At 37.3% G+C, this 17,300-nt stretch overlaps 1 protein-coding gene across 1 annotated transcript in view; it reads left to right on the top strand.

The window, feature by feature from the left end:
* Positions 1-15,176: 15,176 nt before the first annotated feature.
* TSNAX (translin associated factor X) overlaps positions 15,177-17,300 on the top strand; it is an 849,466-nt gene continuing 847,342 nt past the window's right edge. Inside the window, exon 1 of the mRNA XM_044077052.1 lies at positions 15,177-15,333. The gene's annotated coding sequence lies outside the window, so the exon portion shown is untranslated. The remainder of the gene's footprint in view (positions 15,334-17,300) is intronic.

Below are 17,300 nucleotides of genomic sequence, written 5' to 3'. Positions count from 1 at the left end.
TGAGAGACATGATCCTAACAATCATGCTTAGGGGCTGTTGAGCAATTGTTAAGATTGTGTCTCACCCCACATATGTGCTTAACTAGTTTGTCTTTTTCCTGATATTGAAGCATACTCTCCATGCTCTGTGCATGACATTATTATTATTATTATTATTATTATTATTATTATTGATAACGTTGCTGCTACTTTATGATCACAAACAGACAAGTGAGTTGTACCCAGTCAATAAAATAGCTATAATTAATTGGTATGAAGGAAGTATAGGAATGAAGGTGACTAAGCCCTGCTTTCTTTGATAACAGCTAAACAGTCGTAACTCTGGCATGGCAGGGGCAGTGTCATTGTCTTCATATATGGGAATGGTGTATAAAGGATAAGTCCAGATAAAATCACTTTAGCTAGCAGATCTAGGATACTCTCTCTCTGTTATCCTCCCTGTGGGAGGAATAAATACACCTTGTTGAAGTTTCCAGTAGTTTATTCAGTTAAATAGGTAGATGGATGAGTGTTCTTGTTCCACTCATCTAGTTATCTGCTTAACTGAATAAAATACTGGAAACTTCAACAAGGTGTCTTTATTTCTCCCCCAGTGAGGGTATTAGCGAGAGAGAGAGACAGTTTCCTCGATCTGCTAACTAAAGTGCTTTTATCTGAGCTTATCCTTTAAAATCTGTTTCTTGTTAGTCCTGTCACCCTCTAGGTCACAGGTAGGATACCAGACTTCACTCGAGCCCTCTGGATTACCTCTATTTTCATATATAGGAATGGTAGGATGTGTGTGAATAAATTATCATCACAGCTTTTGTTTGCTGGTATTTTATGTCACCCCTTCAAAATCAAAGTGGCTGTACCTTATCAGAATGGGCAGATTTGACAGTAAAAGGCCATGAGTACAAAGAGCTGAAACTAATTCTGCATGGTTTTGACCAACATAATGAAGACATAACCTATTGTGTTGCTTTCTATTACTATGTTATTATAGTTTTACAGTATTTTTACTATATATCTTTAGATTTCATTCATAACAAGCATGCATATTCTCTTTCACTTAATTAGACAAATATATTTAAAATAAAATGTATATAAAAATATTAAATACATTGGTACAGTCTGAAATTCTTCATTATATCAGAAATGCTCTGAGTAGGGAAGTGTTATATGACATGTCATCAATTTGCAAATAAAACAGTGTAAGAAATTTCTCTGTGTGGAAGATTTTCACTCCATATATCTCTAGTTAATCACTGTATATTAATCAGATCCAACAATAGTAGTAGAAGTAGTGAACTTAAACTCGTCTTAAGTAAAAAAAAAAAATAATAATAAAAAATATATAATTGTACAGAATTACTAAGTATTCAAAAGTAATCCAAGCAAGGCAGGTAGTCTGTTTCCAGTCAAAAATCCTTTAAGTACACAGACAAGTGATTCAAGTAAAACAAAAATAGAGTAACAGTTTCCTCACAAGCTTTCTAAATATATATATATATATATATATATATATATATATATATATATATATATTATTTTTTAATCAGGCAAGGGAGTGGTTTATTGTGCTGTAAAATAAAGTGTTGTTTGTATTTATGTTAAATTCACATCCCTTTCCCCATCAGTGTGACATTCGAGCTGGTCCTGTCCCACTTAGTAGCTGTCATAATAATATAACCCTTATGCACTATAAATAAAATTTATAATGATGTGGTACCTCTTATTTAACCAGATTATTAAGTCTGTGATTTTATCCAAGACAATATACTAAATGGCTGGAAATATATCAACCTTAGTCAATTTGGCAATCAAAAAAATATATAAATATATACATTTACACTTTGCATGTAAAAAAGCAATTGTAAAAATCATATTCTATTTTCATAACTTGTTGTTAGCAAAGATCGCTTTTGTCCTTCTAGACTTCTTTAGGTCTGTGTACAAGAACCCTAAAATCTAGCTATAAAAATATTATTGTATAATTAGTATAGTTATTACACATCATTTTGAATGAAGTGGAAAAAAGAGAACCAGAAAAAGAAAAAATAATAAGAAAAAATGTATGATGATGGAAACAAAATATACACTTAAATTATGCCTGATTTAAAATGATATTTAAAACCAACTGGTAGAATAAACTAAAATAAAATAAAATAGAATTAGTCATGTAAACAATGTGGCAATTTTCTAAGTTCCAGTACAATTTTAATTGAACAGTAGTAGTTTAGTCCAGGCTTCCTAAAATAGTTCAACTTTAATTGCCACATGAGTTCATGTCTCTCCCAGAATATTCGAGATGTCTCCTTCAAGATCACCCATGTCTATGCGATCCAGGATCTGGAACTTAAAACCTGCGTGTCTTTTATGAAGAGAAAGGTGTTTGGCTAGTGCATTATTTTTACATCCAGAGCGGATTTCTGACAGATGACATGAAATCCTCTGCTTGAGTTTATTTACATTCTTGCCCACATAGAATGCATCACATTCATTACCCTGTGCCCTGTAAATTACTTTTGTAGTGTTACAGTCACCCCCTGCACTGGTCTTAATTTTCTTTAAATAAGGGCAATATAAACTATCATCTTGCTGTATAAATATACAAAATGTACAATTAGTTTCACATCTTTTAGTGTTTCTCTCATATGGTCTAGGTTTAAATACAACAAAACGTCTAATGTCCCTGGCCTTCCTATAAACAAAGGATGGGGCTTCACCTAAGATGTTAATCAGAAAAGGGTTTCCTGTGACAATGTCCCAGTTTTGTTCAATAACATTTTTGATACTGTGAAAATCCAAAGTGTGTGTCATGATGCAGCTATTTTTGCATTTGTTATTCTCTGTGGAATTTCTTAACATTCTCCTACTGGGGAGGTTGAGTGCAGGTGCTTCAGTCCTTTTCAGCTCTATAATGGGTTCCAGGATGTTTTTTAACATCTGACTTTCATAGCCTCTCACTAGAAAATCATTCTCTAAGTTGTTCAGGTTTCTCAAAAATGGTTCCATCTCTGTGGTAATTATAGATAATCTATAGCCTTAGGACTTCACTACATTATACTTGTTTTTTTTTTTTGTAGGATGTAGACTTTTACTGTGGAGTAATAAGTTAACCCTTGTTGGTTTTCTGAATAGATCAGTGGTGATTTTGTTGTTGTTGGTGTCCATGGAAATCTGCATATCTAAGAAAGTGGTTGAAGTATAGCTATGGGAAGAGGTAAACTTCAGGAAGAGGGTTGTTTGATTGAGGTAAGTGATAAAATCTCCAAGCTGCAAGGTGTCACCGTCCCACACAATAAAGATGTAATCAATAAAATGTTAAAAACAACATTGGAAAATGAGAACCACAATGACCTAGATGCTAAATTTGAGCTGCTTAAAGAAAGAGTGAAAGGATATGAGCAGTCCATTAAAGAAAGCAAGATTAATAAAATGAAATGAGATCAACTAGACAAATATGATCCTGGGAGACTTACTTGGAGGTACAATAATAACAACAAAAACAGTAGAACCAACAACAGACAAGGTTTTAGTTATAACAGGGGATATAAGGGAAAGTATAACCATGCCAGCAGACCTCATCAGGGTTTTCCCAGGGGAGATCTTCACACAAAACCAGACAGGGGCACAATACAAGACCACCAGGTAGCTGCCATCCAACATCTCATTCCCCACCATCCCAATCCCCTCTAGCTATCAACACTCCGCAGAAGCCTTTGACATCAGAGAAGGATCAGGACAGGAACATTAGCCACAGAGGCAACCAGAACCAACAGAGAGTTCTACAGGATAAATTACAGGACTACCAGGACAACCAGGAGCACAGACAATCCAGCTACCAGGAGCAGCAGCACCTTCACAGATACCAGTTTCTTCAGGAAGACCAGTATCAACAGCACAGCCATCAACCACCACACCAATAACAAAGCCAGCACCAGTACCAGAACAAGAACGATGACCACCACCAGATCCCCAGAGCTGGTCCCTCTTAGCAGGTTCCCCCCTACCATAGCCACAGTGAGGAATACTACTACAACCCACTGAGATTCCAGAAAGCAGAGGAGGAATTCCAGAGGTCTCAGGCTCTATCCACAAACCCCCAGGGAAACAGGAGGGGGTTGGGAGGGTGGCCTAATGGTTAAGGTGTTTGCCTTACAAACACAAGGTGCAGGGTTTGAGTCTCACAAGGGATAATTGGCTAGGCTTAAAATGGCTCATAAGGGCAGTTAGCTTAGTACTAACCTATGAACCTATGAACCTATGAGAACCAAACAGTGGACAGGGGTGAGGGAAATACAATACCTGGGCAATCCCGACTGGAACCCTGACTACAACCCAGGTATCAGGCTCAGACAGAGGAACCAGACACAATAACAGCTGCCACAATATCAGGAGTGCCACTTATCTGGAACCACTCTGTTAAAGCACTGACTGAGGATGAAAAAAGTGTGTTGTTCAAAGGACTTACTTTTGTACCAAGCTGCAGGAGTGAGGTTGCACAGGTACTGATAGACCTTAAAATATCTGTGAGGAAGCTCAACTTAAGGGTAGTTTCATGGCAAAAGTAATAACATTGAAAATAAGCCTATTGATGAAACTATAAAAAGGCCTAGCAGCTATTGTCCACCACTACATCAAACATTAGCTGCTTTTGAAGTGAAATGTGAGATGGATATCAGAAAACTCCTTAAAAAAACCTCCTAAGAAAAAAACTTTATAACTTAACACAGGGAGAAAGAAAAGCATTGATTGAGCTAGGCAATGATAAATCCAGGCATGTAATGAAGGCAGACAAGAGAGGAGGTATATGTGTGACTGACACCACTAGCTACAACTAAAAGATAGAGAACATGCTGGAGGATAACAGATTTTATGAGCTGTTTACCATGGATGACATAAAAAGAGCATATGATTTATGGAACATTAATCTCACCTCAGTATGGGAAGAAAAACTTATTACTGAAAATCTTTATAATTATTTATGGAGCCCATGCCCATGTTTACCTTACTTTTTTGGAATACCAAAGCCACACAAGAACAGAGAAGAACCACCTTATAGACCAGTGGTAGCAAGTGGAGGTTCCCTTACTGAAGCCCCAGCCATTTATCTTGATTACTTGCTGAAACCTTTAGCAGAAAAGAATAAGTCATACATAAGAGATTCAATGGATTTGTTTGAGGAAAATAAAAAAACATTACAGTGGAAGCTGACAGTATTTTATTAACTATTGATGTGGAATCCTTGTACACAGTACTCCCTCACAATTACTTTATAACAGCAGCTATGGAGTCTTTTAAGAAACATACTCAAGGTACACAGGCACAACTGCAAAAGTTAAGCAAGCTCATTAATCTTGTACTGGACTTCAATTTCTTTACTTTCAATGGCAAACACTACAAACAAAAAACTGGTATAGCAATGGGGGCTGCCATGGCTCCCAGCATAGCTAACATAGCTCTGGGCAAATGGGAGGAGGACTTTGTGTTAAACAACACAGACTGCATGCAGCATATCACATGCTATTTACATTTTATTGATGACATCTTTATTGTGTGGGAAGGTGACACCTTGCAACTTGGAGATTTTATCACTTACCTCAATCAAACAACCTCCTTCCTGAAGTTTACCTCTTCCCATAGCTATACTTCAACCACTTTCTTAGATATGGAGATTTCCAGGGACACCAACAATAACAGAATCACCACTGATCTATTCATAAAACTAACAAGGGTTAACTTATTACTCCACAGGTCTACGTCCTACAAAAAACAAGTATAATGTAGTGAAGTCACAGGACTATAGATTATCTAGAATTACCACAGAGATGAAACAATTTTTGAGAAACCCAAACAACTTAGAGAATGATTTTCTAGTGAGAGGCTATGAAAGTCAGATGTTAAAAAACATCCTGGAACCCATTATAGAATTGAAAAGGACTGAAGCATCTTCACTCAACCTCCCTGGTAGGAGAATGTTAAGAAATTCCACAGAGAATAACAAATGCAAAAATAGCTGCATCCTGACATACACTTTGGATTATCACAGTATCAAAAATGTTATTGAACAAAACTGGGACATTGTCACAGGAAACCCTTTTCTGATTAACATCTTAGGTGAAGACCCATCCTTTATTTATAGGAAGGCCAGGAACATTAGAAGTTTTGTTGAATTTAAACCTAGACCATATGAGAGAAACACTAAAAGATGTGAAACTAATTGTACATTTTGTATATTTATACAGCAAGGTGATAGTTTTTATTGCCCTTATTTAAAGAAAATCATTAAACCAGTGCAGGGGGTGACTGTAACACTACAAAAGTAATTTACAGGACACAGTACAATGAATGTGATGCATTCTATGTGGGCAAGACTGTAAATAAACTCAAGCGAAGGATTTCATGTCATCTGTCAGAAATCTGCTCTGGATGTAAAAATAATGCACTAGCCATACACCTTTCTCTTCATAAAAGACACACAGGTTTTAAATTCCAGATCCTGGATCGCATAGATATGGATGATCTTGAATGAGACCTCCCGAATATTCTGAAGAAACATGAACTCATGTGGCAATTAAAGCTGAACTCTTTTAGGAAGCTTGGACTAAACTACTACTGTTCAATTAAAAGTGTACTGGAACTTAGAAAATTGCCACATTGTTTACATGACTAATTTTATTTTATTTTATTTTATTCTACCAGTTGGTTTTAAATACCATTTTAAATCAATTGTAATTTAAGTGTATATTTTGTTTCCATCATCATGCGGTGGTGGTGCTGCGGTAGCGTTGTCGCCTCACAGTTAGACGTTGCCCGTTCTTTTCTCAGTTAGAGCGTCTTCTGTGTGGCGACATGTGTGAATGGGCGTTCCTTCATTGAAGGTTGTGCGTTAGGCCTGGCAAGCCAGCACGTAAAACTCTACTGCCAATCATTAGCAGACCGGAGTTCCGCTGTGGCGACCCCTAACCCCCTATGCCAAAAGACATAAACAATTTTGTTTCCATCATCATACATTTTTTTCTTATTATTTATTCTTTTTCTGGTTCTCTTTTTTCCACTTATTCAAAATGATGTGTAATAACAATACTAATTATACAATAATATTTTTATAGATAGTTTTTAGGGTTCTTGTACACAGACCTGAAGAAGTCTAGAAAGACGAAAACGAGCTTTGTTGACAATAGGTTATGAAAATAGAATATGATTTTTACAATTGATTTTTTACATACAAAGTATATATGTATATATTTATATATATTTTTTGATTGCCAAATGGACTAAGGTAGATATATTTCCAGCCATGTAGTATATTGTCTTGGATAAAATCACAGACTTAATAATCTGGTTAAATAAGAGGTACCACATCATTATAAATTTTATTTAAAGTACATAAGGGTTATATTATTATGACAGCTAGTAAGTAGGGCAGGACCAGCTTAAATGTCACACTGATGGGGGAAGGGATGTGAATTTAACATGTGTACCAATAACACTTTGTTTTACAGCACAATAAACCACTCCCTTGCCTGATAAAAAGTATATATATATATATATATATATATATATATATATATATATATATATATATATATTTAGAAAGCTTGTGAGGAAACTATTACTCTATTTTTGTTTTACTTGGATCGCTTGTCTGTGTACTTAATAAAGGATTTTCAACTGGAAACAGACTGCATGCTTTGCTTGGATTACTTTTGAATACTTAGTAATTCTGTACAATTATATATATTTTTTTGACTTAAGACGAGTTTAAGTTCGCTACTTTTACTACTGTTGTCTGATCTGATTAATATACATTGATTAACTAGAGATATATGGACTGAAAATCATCTACATAGAGAAGTTTCTAATACTGTTTTGTTTTTGGACCCACTATACTTGTTTAATGGGTTGTTTTGAGACTTCAGGGATACCACGGATATTACTTGTTCAATTTGCAAATAAAAGTATTATCAAGAATAATGCATACTATTTTATTGCATCAGAACTAAAATTCATATATATTTCTGCCAGGAAAGGATGTAGGTGATGGCCTGCCAAAACAGTCAAAGGTATAGGAGGAGCAAGAAAAAAGGAGCGTCACATCAGGACTGAAAAACAAAAGAAAAACAGTTATTGCTTCTTTATAACACATTATCACTGTAGCAATCTGCTTGCTACTTTTATAGCAAGTGGCTTGGCACAACATATACCACACAGGGAACACTGAAACACTTCAGTCCTGACTGGAAAAGCAGTATCATCATTCATTTCTGTAGTGGCATTCTGGATATCAATACTGCATTGCTGACTGCTTGGCATCTGCTGATTAAACCCCCTAACACCATGTGCCCAGAGTAGCTACCCCCTCACCCCAACCTAGCCATGCCTCTGACAGTAATATTTCTATTTCTGGTGAACAGCTTGCTATGCAGATTTTACATTTGGTATTTCTTCAGGATGGAGTAGAACAGAAGATGCTCACATCTTTGTTATCATTCTCCTACTCATCAATAACTGTGAACGTGAAAGTCCTATGGTTTGAAGTACACTCTTCCTGTATTCAAGAGATTCCAGATAACAGTCCTGCTTTGAGGTGGAAACACATTTTACTTATCTTTTTCAATGTTTGAATAACTCTTTCAACTGTTGCCCATTTGATTGAGGACATCTTGGAGATTATGTGATGTTCTGGCACTCTCAGTGTTGTGAAAAGCTTAAAATTCATGACTTACAAATTGATGACCACTATATGGGATGAATATATCAGGAATACCATATTGTGAAAATATTGACTTCAGCAACTAATGACAGTTGGTGAAGAGGAGTTTCAGTCTGATGCCCTCAGGGTTCATAGAACAGTACCCAGCGCAAGTAAGATGCTGACTTTCCTTGAACTAAAACAAATCTCAAGCAACTTTACTCTGTGGTCTCTCTGGAATTATGTGAAATATCATTTCATCTTTAGAGTGACTTTTATGGCATGTCTTATAGTCTAGACACATTTTTTTATCATTAGTTTAATTTATTTGGACATTCCTAGTCAAATCAGAATACAGCGGGCTCTTTCTTTACATGTAACACCTCTCAAGTCTTTATCATGTATTCTGTCCAACATGAGATCAAATAGCTAATTTGGCAAAATCACTCAACTTTCATTTGAATTTTATTCTCGTGATTCAAGAGCTTTCACTCAATAAGTGTAATGGTCTTGAAATAGCAATAAAACTTTTTTCGTGTCATTTAACCAACTTGTCAGATTCTTAGCTTTCAAAAACTGTAGTTCGAAGTCATTTTCAGTATGATGAAGAAGTTCTAATAACTTATATTTGGATTTAAGTAAGTTATTGTTGTGTTTTCCGCTGTCTACTCATGCTTTGTGACTGTCTAATCACTGTACTCTGTATTCTGCTCCTCAGGTGTTATACTGTATGAATGTATAAATCACTGCTGCTGTGAACATGTGAAGTTTTGACTCCACAGGTGTGCAAATCATTGCCTCTATGGCTATGGGAATCATTATGCCTCACTACAGTACACCCTCTAGTGCACCACTTCTGCCAATGCATACTGTAAATTTACTGACTTGTGCTTCACACACAGATGTTCATAGTATTGTATCTTGCTAAATGGACACAACTTGAAATAATACATTTCTTGTTTTATACAGACAACACATTTTAGACTGACCTACCGGTTTCACTGTATATTCAGATTTAGTCAGTAATGAGGTGTTAGACTTAAGGAAGTCCAAAACCCAGTTGTTTGAAAGAACTTTTCATAATGATGCTACACTGAGCCTTAGTATCCAGCATAAATGTGATAAATATACCAGTTATGTAAAGCCTTTTTGGTCCAGACATTTTTATTGGCACAACTATTGAGTTTCTGAGATCACTGAAGAAATTGTACACCAGCCTCAACGTACAGATCAACTATTTTAACAAATTATTTTCTGTCTTATGTGGTCAGATTGGGTAGTAGAAATGTGAGTGCTTGCATAGTTTGCCACACCTACTTCAGTCACTTACAAAACAGGATTTTGTCCTTTCATTCTGGACTTGCATACCTCAGAACATGATTTCTATGATCATATTTCCTACATTAAGATCTGCACATGTTTAAATAATGTCACTTGCTCTGCATCAATCCACAATGTTTCATAGGTTCAGTCCATTTCTGTTAGTAGCCTTCCTCTTATTTGATCTGTTTACATTCCACAAAAGTATTCTGTATCTGAACACTAAACCATGCAACCCATCATATTTATAGTCTTTACTTGGATTTTTTAGCTTAGTAACATAAACATTTATGGTTTCTGTTGCAACAGGTAGTGACTGGAAGGACAATATTGTGTATATAAGCAGCAGAAATTAGTTTTTTTCACAGTGTTTAGGTTCGTTCTCCATGATAGTGTGACGTGCACAGCAGTCAAAGAGGATCTCATTCTATATCTACCACTCTTCCGTGTTGCGAGGATCAGTTGAAGTGATTTGGGCATCTTGTGAGGATGCCCCTTTGGCATTTCCCACAGAGATATACCATTTGTAACCCACTGTGAAAAGTCATTGCAGCAGTCCCAGGATATATCACAGAGATTATTTATACATCTTAGTTTACATCTGAACCTCACAGGATTAGATGGAGACTTTTGCTGAGAATAGAAAAATCTGATATATCTTGCACAGTCTGCTACCATCATGACCATAATAAGGGCAAGTAGTTTAAAAATTGAATATTAACATGAATTTATGTATTGGTGATATTAAATTACTTCAAGTCGTTTTCATTTGCTACTAAATCTTAAATTTTACTACTTTCAGAACAAAGGCATTTAAGACCATAGCTCAAAAACACTTCCTTTCAGAATTAGGGTACCAATGTTTGCCTTAATTCCCTAGCAAAAGAATAATGAGAAAGGAGAGGGGCTGCAACTGCAAAAGTAGCACTGAGCAGCTAATCTTTGAGGCTGACATCTACTGCTATTTGTAAGGTAAGAGAAAAACATGGAAGGTTTATTGCAGAGAGGATTAAGAAAGATATGACTAAACCTCTGCTGTTGCCCGATTACTGTGAAACAATCAATGATCTGGCATGCAGGGGCAAAATCCACATGGTGTGCTGTGTTTGCTGAAGTCAGTGTAAAAATGATCATTGCTATGACATGCTTGTGGGGGGGGGTTGAAATATACATGAGTGACATGTTGGCTGCAATTTCTTTCACTTTCCATCACAGACAAACATCTGCATTATACCTCTTATGTGTTCCTCTTTGGTGGTTGGGGCAGGATGTGTGGTTAATCAACAGATCACTGGAACTGTGGCTTGTTGCTTCTCTATTTGAGTTCTTGAATTTGGCACATTCTGTATGGAGTCTGAGTGACTATTCTCCTCCTTCTCACTGGATTCTCTGATTTCCTCACACACTCCATAGACATGCCATAGGTGAATTAACATTCCTCCAGTTTGCCTGTATGTAAGCATGCAGTGTCAGTGCTGTTTGTGGATATTGTAGTAGATCTGGTTTGTCAGGGGTAGTATCAATATGTGTGTGTGTCTCTGTGTGAAAAAATAATATAGGCAAGTATACAAGTACATCTTCTAGGAAGCCAAAATAAAAAAGCAACTCATCTTTCAAAAAATAAGACATAAAATGCATCACATAACATACAGACCCTCAGAGTTTCTTGGGGCTCCCACTCCTGGCTGTACAAGTGGCTTAGAAGGGGGCTTTACTCTGTGCCCCACCTAGTCTAAAGTCAACCCCACACAGAAGTGGGCACACAAGTTTGCTTTATTTTGTGTGAAGGCTGGCAGCACTGTCATTATTTCTTTCATTTTTTCCTCACAGTCAAACTTTGGAGGTGTGCAAAGAAATTCACTGTAGCTTGTATAGGAAGTGGGAAAGTATGGTTATTATTTCTTTAACTTTCCTCAAGTCAACTCTCAGAGGTGTGAACAGAAGGTCATTAGAGCTTGTCTAGGAGCAATGAGTTCCTCACGGTGATCATTATTTTTTCACTTTCTTCAGAATCATATTCAGGTATACAGTAAGATACTCCAACGTGTTGCTCATAGACAGTACACTACTGTTAGACAAGCTATAGTGACCTTCTCTGCTCATCTCTGAAGTTTGAAATTTAAATAATGAAAAAATAAAGAATGAACAAGCACAGGAAACTATCTAGTTCCAACCTCACCACCACGAGTGATGAGGAAAAAATAAAAAACAGAGAAACTAGTGGTCTTAAAACTTCATTGATAAGCTCAGTTACAATCATTTCCAAAAATCATAAAACCCAAGTAGTGCTCCAAAGCAGCAAGCCTTTATTCATCACAGACAATCAAAGTCTGTGATGAATAAAGGCTTGCTGCTTTGTGACACTACCTGGGTTTCATGGTTTTTGGAAATTATTGTGACTGAGCTTATCAACAAAATTTAAATAATGACCACCCTTTCCCACTGTAACATTTTCATATAGGGGCTAAGGAGGCATGCTGCATATGTCCAGTTCTATTTGCTCTTTCACTTTACTCCTAGTCTGACATCTCTTTTGGGGATAAGGCTGAGGAGGCATGCTATGCAGCTGTATAACAGCCCTACTTGACATATGTGAGTCATGGCCATTTGTTCTTTCAGTTTCATCCCAATCAAAAAACAGAGGGAACACAGAATATGACTGTTTTTTGTCCATTTCACTTTCATTCCAAATGTAAAAAGGAGGCAAGTAGTCATCCCAGTTATGATTTGAATGCCCTTACAAGTCTTCTCATTTAACTGTCAATTATGTCTCAGTTTATTAACTATTGTTCTTTCAGCTTTGAACATTTAGCCTCAGACTGTCATGAATTTACTCAAGCCAACAGTGGAAAAAAATTTGAAAAATTCACATCAAAGCATCTCGTACCTCATAGATTCTACTCTGGCTTAATTGTTTCCCTATATAGCTATTAAACTGCGGTCTTCACCAATTAGAATGTGTTTAAAGGATGTGGAAAAACAATGTAGAAAAAAAAAACGATACAGTAAGACAAAGGTGTGAGGAAAGCAAGACCATAATTAGTTGGATGGTAGAGAAGCTAGGATGGGAAGGGTGGAGGGCAGTGCTACAAGAACTGGGGGAACAGAACTCATAAACAAAGACATTGGTAATCTCCAAACTCTGGACCCTACACAGTTTGGATTTGTAAAAGGCAGATCATGTCTCCTAAACCTTATTGACTTCTTTGAAGCAGCCATCAAAGCCATAGATCAGGGTAAAATGGTTCACACAGCTTATCTAGATCTCGCCAAGGCTTTCGACACCATCCCCCACTCTGGAATTATAGATAAGCTCACTAAACTAGGTATAAATCCCTATGTCACAAGATAGGTTGCCAACTGGCTCACGGACAGAACCCACACTGTGAAAGTAGCGGATTCCAAATCCGACATCAGACCAGTGACAAGTGGAGTACCATAGGGTTCAGTCCTGGGTCCTCTCCTGTTTGGTATCTACTTCTCTGAAGTGCAGGCCAACACAGAAGGTCTTTATTAACAAAGTTTGCAGATGACTGCAAACTAGGAGCCATAATCAAAACTCCTAACGATGTGGACAAACTACAAAAGGGCCTCAATGAGACAGATACCTGGTGTCAAAGCCATGGCCTGAAGCTCAATGCCAAAAAGTGTATTGTCATCCCTTTGGTAAAAACTCTGTACCCATGAACTACCACATAGCTGGTAGTCTACTTAATGCCGAAAATGTGATAAGAGACCTTGGGACACAGGTGGACAGTAGTCTCTCCTTTGATAATCACATTGCCACAGTGGTCAGGAAATCCTTTTACGTGGCTCATCTCATCACAAAAGGATTCTCATCCAGAAAAAGAGGTCATTGTTCCCCTCTACTCATCACTCATTAGACCCATTATAGAGTACAATGCCCTTTGGTATGTACCTCACAAGACATCTACAACAACTGGAAAGACCACAGAAATACCTCACAAAGAGGATTACTGGCCTCAAACATATGCCCTATGCAGACCGTCTCAAAAAACTACAGCTTTACTACATCGCATATCGCCTACTCAGGGGCGATCTCTGCCTAACATACAAAGCTATGTCAAACCCAGAGCTGTTGGACATGCTCCACTTAAAGAAATCCCAATCCCTCCGAGCTACACGCTCTAGGGACCTTAACCTTGTCACCACAATAAACAGAACACGCTGGAGGGATAGATTCCTGTCCCAGAGACTTCCCATACTCTGGAACAGACTACCTATCTATGTCAAACAGAGCTCCTCATTAGCACTCTTCAAGAAAAATCTTGATGATTGGATTGGAAATGGGAAATTCACCCCGGGGATCACTTCTGTGGCTCTGCTCGACAGGGGCACAGGAAAATAATTTTCTTGGGTGGCAAAAGCCAGGGTACATTTTTTGGCTAGGCTTATGGCCCTAGGGCATATAGCATAGTACCTACCTATGAACTGTAGACAAAGAACTGGGGGTGCCAATAAACCATTTGCCTGGGGCTCCATGACACATACAGCCTCTCCTACAAATTATTGTACACGGTATTAAGAATTGGTGCTTCCGGTCCTGATTTCATACAAATGGTATAGCTACCCTGTGGGAAGGGGTATGTTTACATCATACAGTGATTTGGCTTGTCAGTAAGCTAAGGTGACAACGCAATGTAAATCTATTTTAACATGCACTTTCTGAAAAAGTATACAAGTCTAATTATTGTCATTGTTTATATTTTCTCCGAAAATTGCAAATTTTACAAGTGATTAGGTGAGACAGAACAAAATTCCTAGCCCAAATTCAGGTACAGTTAAAAGATGTGTTGAAGACCCTATATACCTCAACCTCTTAGCCCAAGAAATCAGGACAAAGATTGATTTAATGGGGTGGGGGGACAAAGGCCCAAGAATAGGGACACATTTTACTTATCTTATATACTTAGAAAGTTGTTAGAATAACAAGATTTGTATCAGCATGCATTTTTCTAAAGGATATGAAGTCTAAAACTCAAATGCATGTCATTATTTAGTGGTTTTAATCCATACATAACGGTAACCCCAGTGACTTGTCAAACATAACACAATTTTTATGAGGAACAGACCAAAAATATGAGGATAAAATCTCGCCGTTCTGCAAAAATCTGTATCCCAGGATACGCGTAACCAGTGACGCACGTAAAGAGCTCACGTGGGCCTTTCTAGAAGAGTTAATTTTGCTTTGTCCGTAGGTTTAATAGTAGCGGACATTACCTTATTTTATGAGAGATTATGGTTATCAAATTTAGGAATACATTAAAGGCTTTAGGTGTCTCGCAACGTGGAATGGCGCCTATAAAATGGTAGTAAGTAAAGAAGACCAACGGTAAAAAAGCACGTGAAAACAGACTGTGCTTATTTGGGGATCCAGCAAGGATATGTATCGACTGGTGCTAATTGTAAGGCTAGGGTTTTCTTTATTCTGTTAAAACGTGTGTAATACAGCGTCTCTTAAAGTATCCCCCCAACGTTGTACAGTAAACATTTTTTTGCGTTATGTGATAAGGAAGAGGTAGGGCTACCAGTATTTTTGGTGGGAAAATGGCCGTCTGAGTCTGGGCTGGTTAATTAGGTAAAGGGAGACTTATCTGTTGGAGGCAAAGCCCAAGAAAGAAAATATGGGCTAAAAGTGGGTTGGTTTTGTTTAACGCTAGAGTTGGATGATTTAATAATTGCCGAACATGTATTTGACTACTAAAATATGTAGTTTATTTGAAGCCCAGTTTGGTTTCTGTACTTTGGTTCTGAACTGTAGTGCAATGTGTGGCGGCTTTTCTTTGGTAAGCTTCCATATTTTGTGTCTGTGATGTATTACTCTAATATGTTGTATGGCATAGTGTTTGGTTCAACTCCTCCCTTTTTTTTTATTTTATTCAGATCCCACCCCTATGCATTCTTTTAAGCCGGATTTAAGTTTATCAATTTTTAACTTTTTTGTCCTTACATTTTCTGTTGCAGTTGAGTGTACTTCCCGAACAAGAAAACACTAAGTATACCAACATTTCCTTGAGTTTCTCCGATTTTGGATGTACTTTGTATCGCTCAAGCTGCCCATATTTTTTCCTCATATTTTTGGTCCGTTTCTCATAAACTTTGTGTTTTTCTGGCAAATAACTGAGGATTGAAGTCACCAAACAGTGACGTATGTTTGAGTTTTCGACTTCATAGCTTTCAGAAAAAAAAATGCATATTAACCTAAATCCAGTTGTTTTGTTAACATTCCGATTTTGTAAGAACAGTGTTTAAAATCTGTTTTTGTTTTGGGCCTTTGTCCAGATTTCTAGTGGTAACAGAGTTTGAGATATGATGTACTTGTTTGTTTGGGGGGGGGGTTCACCTGTTGGTGTCTATACTTTACCACTCATTTTTGATCTACCTCAAAATTTGTGGAGTTTCAGACTTTAGGTATTTCCAAAAAGTGTATGATACTGCAAAATCTATTTTCTAGTAATCTTGGTTGTCGTTGTTTCTATTTCTCGGTTAGGGGTCACCACAGCGGAACTCCGGTCCGCTAACGACTGGCAGAGAATGTTCAAAAATATGTCGCTGTATTGGGCTGTTGTTGTCTAAACTTTACCACTCATATTTTTGATCTACCTAAAAATTTGTGGAGTTTCAGACTTTAGGTATTTCAAAAAGTTTGATACTGCAAAGTCTATTTTCTAGTAATCTTGTATGTTTAATAAGAGTAATGTTCAAAAATGTGTCCCTGTATCGGGCCTTTGTGCCCCTTAACATTTTTTGCTTTGTTCCCGTTTGTTGTGCTGAGATTGAATGGAGGAGTGTTGTGATTTCACTTCTCTTCCATTTCACCCAGTGTGTCACTCATTCAGGTGAAGCTCAAGATGTTCATATAGGTCAGTGCTACAACAGCTTTGGATATATGGGTTATGTTCTGCTAAGGGTAATAGCCAGCCCTCTAGTTTCCAAAGCTTTCGGGGCATCCTCTGTGTACCCTAGGCAGCTCTAGTCAGGTGTACGTCCTTCAGAGCTTTCCTGATGCTGAAAGGGGGGTGGTGGCTTCCACTTTTCATGATAGAAAGTGTACTTTTTTTTTCTGAGAGATTTTTTTTTTTTTTGCAGTTTACCTAGCTTGCAGAATACAAGCTTCTCTGGCATCTTTTTGACTTGGCCAGTTCCTCTGTATGTGCACACACACACACACACACACACACACACACACACACACACACACAAAATACTTATCAGCTTTTGCCACGACAGCAGGCTGCTGATCTTTCACCCCCTAGTTCATTTGTCTGAAGTTCCTACA

The sequence above is a fragment of the Protopterus annectens genome, chromosome 1.part1 (genome assembly GCF_019279795.1).
Source record: "Protopterus annectens isolate FY-2018-M chromosome 1.part1, PAN1.0, whole genome shotgun sequence".
NCBI lineage: Eukaryota > Metazoa > Chordata > Ceratodontiformes > Protopteridae > Protopterus > Protopterus annectens.
This window is presented reverse-complemented; position numbering and strand designations above follow the sequence as displayed.